The 8040-nt window shown below is 31.1% G+C and overlaps 1 long non-coding RNA gene across 1 annotated transcript; it reads left to right on the top strand.

Annotated features, from left to right (window-relative positions):
* Positions 1 to 791: 791 nt before the first annotated feature.
* LOC139528413 (uncharacterized) lies at positions 792 to 5610 on the top strand. The gene is made up of 4 exons (XR_011665586.1): positions 792 to 894; positions 2355 to 2479; positions 3344 to 4888; positions 5391 to 5610. It is a non-coding gene; the product is annotated as an uncharacterized lncRNA (long non-coding RNA).
* Positions 5611 to 8040: the final 2430 nt, after the last annotated feature.

Raw genomic sequence — 8040 nt, 5'->3', positions numbered from 1 at the left:
ACACCCAATAATTTAAAGGATGTGCTTCCCCAAGTTATATTTTTATTTGTACAAAGTGTATCTTTGCTGTACTTTTTACTTCCAATCAAAATTAAATGAGTTTTGGAAAAATTTATATTTAAACTAGAAATTTGAGCAAACCAATCTAGTTCCAATAATGCCTCATTTAAAGATTCTTCACTACCATGTAAATTAGTGAATTTAGAAACTTGGAATTAAAAATATCAACTTGGAACTGAATAATAACAACTAGTACATTAGATGACAACTTGAAGTTGAGAAATTGATATTACAAGAAGCGCACGTCTTGTTTGTTTAGCTCTTGCGATTCCGTTTATTTCTTCACAAAACCTGGTTCAACCCACAATTTTTTCTTAAAATGTTCCGTACCAAGACAGGAACATGGCATTTGTTATCTTATAGTTCGTTTTTGTGTGCATTGCATTGTCTTTTTTTTTTTGTTGCACTTCCAAATCGGTGTTTCTGTTGTTTCGTTGTTTTTCTCTAGTAGTTGATGTGTTTCCCTCGGTTTTGTTTCGTTACCCAGATTTCTTTTCCTTCAATCGATTAAACATGTGTAAAATTGTTGCATTAATGCATGAAAACTTGGAACTGGGAAATATTTTAAAGTTATAAAATATAACATGTCAACTGGTATAATATACATCTGATGATGTACCTGTATGGGAAATTACCGTCAACAATTTACAAACCAAATTAACATTTAAAATAGGTAAAACGATTTTTTGTGACAAGAAAACAAAACACCTATGTCATAAAACTTTGTTTTGTAGTGATTAATAGAGAGAAATTATTACAAAATCCGGTTCATAAGCATATATAAACAAGTTAACATTTAAAACAAAGAAACATTTATCTATTCACTAACTGACGGTAAGATATATGTTATGTTTAACTGTTTAATCAAAATTTGTTTCTTTACTTTATTGATTTATGACATGTATGATATTAGATGTATTTCTCTTTTAAAACCTGCTATAATTACAAGATAAATAGCCTTGTCCATACATTTTATACAAACCATATGCAATGCTTTTAAGATCTTATACACTTTTGGCTTGTTTTTGGTTTTTGTCTCGTATATTTAAGAAATAATTCATGGAAGCCATAGATTTGTTGGAAATTTACACATGGCCTGGGCCGTGATATTCGAATTTTATCCTGAGCGTTAGCGAGGGATAAAATTAACGAATATCACGGCCCAGGCCATGTGTAAATTTCCAACAAATCTATGGCTTCCATGAATTATTTCGATTCTAATAGGACAAATACGATCATTAAAAAACTGAAGCGATGATGGGTATACCTTGTGTGTGGCTGTTCTATTTTACCCACTGTTCGATAAATGTAAAACAAATCTAATAAACCTGCATGAATGATTTCTTAACTAACCGCTAGAAAAAAATGTGATTACTTTTTTTATTTCTCAGTAAACCCAACATTTGCAATTTAAAATCTACATTTTTTATCGTAAGCTACCGTCAAATTTACTGTTGACATGTTGTAACCAAGGAGCCGCCATGTTGACTTGCTGAAATCAGTAGATGTGCGAATAATGCAATAGAACAGAAAACAAGCAACACCTACCTTATACTTTATTTTAATGCAATTGTATCCGAGTTTAGAAGGTAAACGCAATAGAAAAACCTTCAGCTTTGACGTTTTCATTCGTATGACGTCATGTTTTGAAATGACGTTAATGCGCAAAAATCATTACTGGAATTTCGCGGAATTTTAATTTATTTTGTTTTTGTCCATTTTTCCGTTCTCTAATGTGTAAATTTTTCTTATTATGCATTAGAATCAGAATAAATGTTCTGTAGGGTTTTATTCAAGTGTAATTGTTAACACAGCGAAATCCACAACCGTTTACACATAGGTTACGATACATGTGGATTTACGTGGGAGGCATATTTAAACAGCCATTTGTGTACATCTTGGAGTCTGCGCTAAGTATAGATATATCGAGAATTTTATCACGGTGTTGTTTACAAAGCGAAAGAAGCACGTCATATTAGAATTTATATTTTCACCTTACATTCACCCCATTGATTATATGAAATTAGGAAATCATTAAACTTCTTGTGCCCTAATTTACTCATGTTGTTACGGTACCGGTCAGGTCAGATTATGAAATTTTGTGATATTAATCTATCGGTGTTAGATAGTAAAGAACAAACATTATTGCTTACCAAAATATAATCGTTTTTGTCTTTATAATATTTTCAAATGGTTTTGATATTATCTATTACATTTTTGTCAAGCATGTTTAATAAACGTTGATAATTTGAACAGTCTCAATATCGAACAACATATAGACATCTGTATTTTAGAGTAACCATGAAGCTAACAATAGTGACCATCGTTTGTGTTGTACTGGTAAATTTAATTTCCGAGGCCCACGGGTGTACGTGTATTCCTGGAACTGATCAAGAAAGGTTCTGTTCCGCTACATTTGGTAATATCCATATATATTTGTAGATATTTGCAGATATTTTGATTTTATGACTTCCTCAATTTTCACATACATTGGACATCTATAATTCGCCTTTTCATAATCTAGAGGACTATTGGTAATCTCATTGTTCCTACACCAAACTGAAATATCGTAGCGTCATTGGTTGAATTTCTATTGTTTATTGCGTTTTAAACCAATCACAACGTTTTGGTATTCGCTTTTGAAAATATTACACAGGATGCATTAGATTCCGAAACGGAGAATTGACACGAGACAAAAATAACGCTGTTAGAAACGTGAATGCATATTACTTACCTAGCCTTTTTATCATCACGGTTGATTCATACATTATACAAGTTAACTCTATAACTGAGCACTTCGTCAATACAAGATGATTAGGTCTTAAACATTATTAAATCACCAAATTTTATTCATTGTTTGGTAAACCAGCAAAGTATACCGTGGATTAATACGGCTAATCTGTTGAAAGGTTTAATAGTCATAATGCATCTTATGTTTCATCCTGTTAATGCTTCCCTAAACTCATTTTTGTATGTGTTACCACATTTTTACTGCCACGTTTCTGATAATTATAATTAATACAGTTTTGTTTGTCAATTTACTTTAAATTCCATGTGGTATTGAGATACCGTTTTCTTATGAAATTAAACAAAAAAGGAAAAATACAAATCAATGTGGAATCGATGCTTTATCTATATATAAATGTAATCTTGTTTTATCAACACAAAATATCAAGCTGCCTTGCATTTCTTACCATTTATATTTCTGCCATGCAAAGTGATCTATATACAAACACTACATATTATAGCGCCATCATTAAATATCTATAATTATGTTTTGAAGCTTCACGAGGACGAGTAACAGATATGAAGCCTCTCAAAGGAGGTGAAATTGAATACACAGTGGCAGTGAATTATAATTTTAAGGTAGTATATAATTAATATCATTAAATTTAGATTGTAGATTGACAAAAACTGGGTCACTAACACAAACAGACATGATAGGTCAATCTGACCATGAGACATACAGCACAACAAACTTAAAGAGTCAAACAAACTTACAATGAAACATAAATAAATTACGCTGACAAAATAGGTGTTAATAGTAAATTTGACAATGACGTCGTTTTGTCGTTGATAGAACATGCCGTATGACGTAAGTTTTTTCTATATAAGGTTTAAACAATGTAAATACCAAGTCAAGGGTGAAAACAATAGAAATAATAATGTTAACATTCACTGTGTCTGAATCGTACAATAAGAATCTTCTTAATTCATAGGAATCAAACAAATAAAAAGCCAGTGTCGGGATGCATAAATAGCGAGTCACATCACAATTCAGAAGACCAAAAGAAACATAATATCACGAAGACAATTAGCAGGAAAACTAATATAAACGAAAGATTAACAAATCAGGCACTGAATCTTTTATTTCTTGATACTTACGATGAACCCATATTATACTCATTTGATAAGTTACAAAATTAAACGTGACTTTTTCGGGAGCAGAAAATTGTGTATTGCCAGCTAAAATATCAATAAAAATACATTGTTTTTCATCTGAACAATATTTGATTTGTTAATTAAAGTGTGCTTGTGATCATTGAACATCGATTAACTTATAGTCATGTAATAAGTTGATAAAACACACAGATGCCATAAATTTTTATTTTGGACTACCTTAAGAAGGTGCTGAATATTACATTGGCTTCCAAACACCCATTTATCAATGTTAAACAATACTTTCTCCCATGTCACCTTTTCGTGTGTATTGAAATACCGTTTTAATATCTTTTTCATCTCAACATTCGAGTAATAAAAACCAAAAGCCAAGTTACTTTCATTCATATCAAACAACCTTTAACCAAAACTGTAATAGTTTTTACTGTATCAATTTTACTGAATAGATAAATTTTGACAATTTATGTCCTGCCTGTGATCCTTGAGGTCAAACTATTCGAAATCCATAACCTAATTGAAACCTCGAAGAGCAACGCTAGAACGAAATATACCAAAGGTATACTAGTACCATGAAACAGATATATGCAGGGTAAAATAGATTTGATAAAAAAAGGATGTGGCATAACTGTCAATAAAGCAACACTCCGCCAGAGTCTAAATGACAAATTAACTAATAAAGGTATATCAACGTACGTCACCAAGGTGACTTTCTGTTTTTTACGAGATATAAATAAACAGTAAAGATACATTTAGTGTTCAGTAACAATTGGATTTTAAATTGAAAGACACATTCTTACCATATCGATCTTTTCATATAGTTTAATTAATTTACAGATCAAAATTCCAAGCACACTTAAAGTTCGATCTAACCAAAGTTCAGCTGCGTGTGGAATCATTTTAGACAAAGGAGTTGAATATTTGATTTCAGGTGAGTATTTCGATTAAATCCCCGCTGTAGAATATGGTACGTTGCTTTACTATCAATGACTTGTTCATTATATTGTCCAGTCATAGAATTTCCTATAATATCATCATACATTAGCTCAGTAACGTGCACGTGGGTATGTATTTTGATCGTTGCGAGATGATATACTAACCTACACATCTTGTACAGTTTTTGTTGTGTTGAAAGTACAACAGTCATTTCACATTTACTTGTATCTCGTTCATTTATCTATTTTCTTTAAGTTTGTATCAAGTATGTTCTTTCTCCATATCTTAAATCACAAAAAGCAAAAGAGTACTATATTTTCCGACAGCATGTTCAGACCAAATTACAAATAATATTTTTTTTTCCTTATGCTACTTTACCAATCAGTACATACACAAAGGAGGACAACATGTAAAGACGTCATTATATAATAGTGATACAAAAAACCGGCTGAACATGTTACATAAATATATGATAACATAATGTGTTCATTTTTTAGGAACGGTTAGAAAGGACAGATATAGAACAAGATACTATACAAATAGTTGCCGGTGGACTCGGAGATGGCAGGATATTAAGCCCGATACACAACAGAAGCTCTTAAAAGGACAATTTAATAGTTGTTAGTTATAAAGGACTTTATAACTATAAGTGTTTTATGTCGAAAGCTATTATAACATATAACACAAAGTCAAGCCAAATAAAGTAATTATTTAAAATGTGTTTAGTTGTGATGAGATCAATGATTTCCTTGTAAGCATTATTTGTCAAATGTGTTCTTCTGGTAGCATTATTTTAGTTATTTGATTGGATATAACAGGTTACTCCGATTCGTTGGGTATAATTTGGAATGATCTAATATAAAAAAAAAAAGAAGATGTGGTTTGATTGCCAATGAGACAACTATCCACAAAAGACCAAAATGCCACAGACATTAACAACTATAGGTCAACGTACGGCCTTCAACAATGAGCAAAGCCCATACCGCATAGTCAGCTATAATAGGCCCCGATATGACAATGTAAAACAATTCAAACGAGGAAACTAACGGCCTTATTTATGTAAAACAATGAACGAAAAACAAATATGTAACACATAAACAAACGACAACCACTGAATTACAGGTTCCTGACTTGGGACAGGCACATACATAAATAATGTGGCGAGGTAAAACATTTATCTATTGATCGTTATCAATCCAGCTTCCTCCACATGAAACCAATGTTCAGTATATTTATGATTTGATAATAAACATTCAATTAAGAGTTCCTGTCTCATATGATAACTCTATTTACAATGATCCCAAAACAAATGGTTTTAATATGACTCACATGAAATAAGGGAGATAATTATGCAATTTACGGTTTTTACTAGGCCTTTTCTGGTCATAATTTCTCGGTTTATAGATGCCAATTAAATTCATTAAAGAAATGGCTACATTCGGATTTCTCCGTGTCTCTTCTGGTTGACATTTATCAATTTCAAATGTGATCCAATATTATTCGAAATACCCAATTACATTATATAACATATTGGAGTAATAAATAATCAACTCTTAAAAAAATATGTCTTTCCTGTGTCATTGGTTTGATTCATACCAAACGTATCGCTTATCTCATTTTGCAACAAGAAAAAAACATACGCACAACAAAATCAATAGTTTATATTTTGCACAGATAAGTGGAAAACTTAACATCTGTAATCCTAATAATATTATGTAAGTTATTTACGTATTTTAGTGACAAAAACTTTTAAAATGTTCATCTAGAAACAAGTTTCAATTTGAATAACACTTACAGTATGGAACTACCAGTTAAATTCGTGGGGAAGAGATTTTGTTAGCAGATGGAATTTTCATTTTACTCCTGCTGTTTATATATTTCGTCTGAATAAACAGTTTTGAGCACATTACTTTGTACTGCAAAGTCTTACATTTTGTAGGAAAAATAACAATTGGTGTTATGCTGTCTTGAGCAAGATTAGTACAGCAGGAGAATTTTCTTTTCCGCAATCTTTATTTCACACAAAGTGTGCATGTAAAAAAACTTAACAAAAAACCTTCATTGTCTGCTTTGCTAATAAAACAAAGTACAAAGACTTATCTAATTATTCTAATAAGCAATGATCATACAAAAACATGAAACTCAATATTTAATTATATTTCGTCAAATGGTTTTCTCTAAGGTACGGTTAGCGACAATCGGAGAAATATTATTATCTTTCCGTTTAATTCTATCCGTTAATCGTCATGTAAAGTTGTTTTCTCAGTCTAATTGACTTTAAAGTTCATATAATTTCAAGTTGGTCATTCGATCTTGTAAAGGCATTCATAAATTACGAAGACACTGAACGATCCATATGAAAATATGCATGTTTTTGCAACAATAGGAAACGCAATAAATCGTTTAAAGTCTGCACATAGTTTGGACAATTTGCTTGCAGTCAGACTGTTATTTAGCTACACATTTAATTTCATATCGTTTGTCTTAACATCTGCTGAACAGTGTCGAACTGACTGCAAGCGAATTGTCTGAAAATACCTAACTTAAAATTTACTGCAGTGGATAAGTCTGGGAATCGATTGAAAGACATATAATGACTTAGTTATCTATTGTGAAAAGTTGTCATATGAGCTTATCATCAAAATTACCATGTAAGACTCAAATTTAATTACTAAATGTGCAGATAGGAAGACGTATATTATATTTCGAAAAGAGATACATCGACTTGTCTTATTTTGATTATGTTATAATCATGTTATAATCATGTTAACATTAAGTAAATGTTCACAACTAAGCATGAAACAATTATCTTCGTGGTAGCTCTGATTTTATATTATAATGTAAGTATTGTCTATTCTATTGTCAAATTAGTTATGGTTTTCTTATGACAAAGTGGAAGTCATCCAACGAGTCATTGAAAATATAATGACTCGGTTGACCGCTGTGGAATACATTTGGTCACAATTCAGTTCTCGTTAATTTAATTAGAATAATGCACCAAATAACGTAAATATAAATAAGACGAGCTGTTTTCGCTTAGTGAAAAAACAGCATAGTTCAGTTCTGGATTCATATCTATATTAAGACCCATGGAAGTACATATATATTTAACTGTTACAATTTACCTTAATGCGATCTTACTAATAT

Source organism: Mytilus edulis, chromosome 6, assembly GCF_963676685.1.
Source record: "Mytilus edulis chromosome 6, xbMytEdul2.2, whole genome shotgun sequence".
Taxonomy (NCBI): Eukaryota; Metazoa; Mollusca; class Bivalvia; order Mytilida; family Mytilidae; genus Mytilus; species Mytilus edulis.
This window is presented reverse-complemented; position numbering and strand designations above follow the sequence as displayed.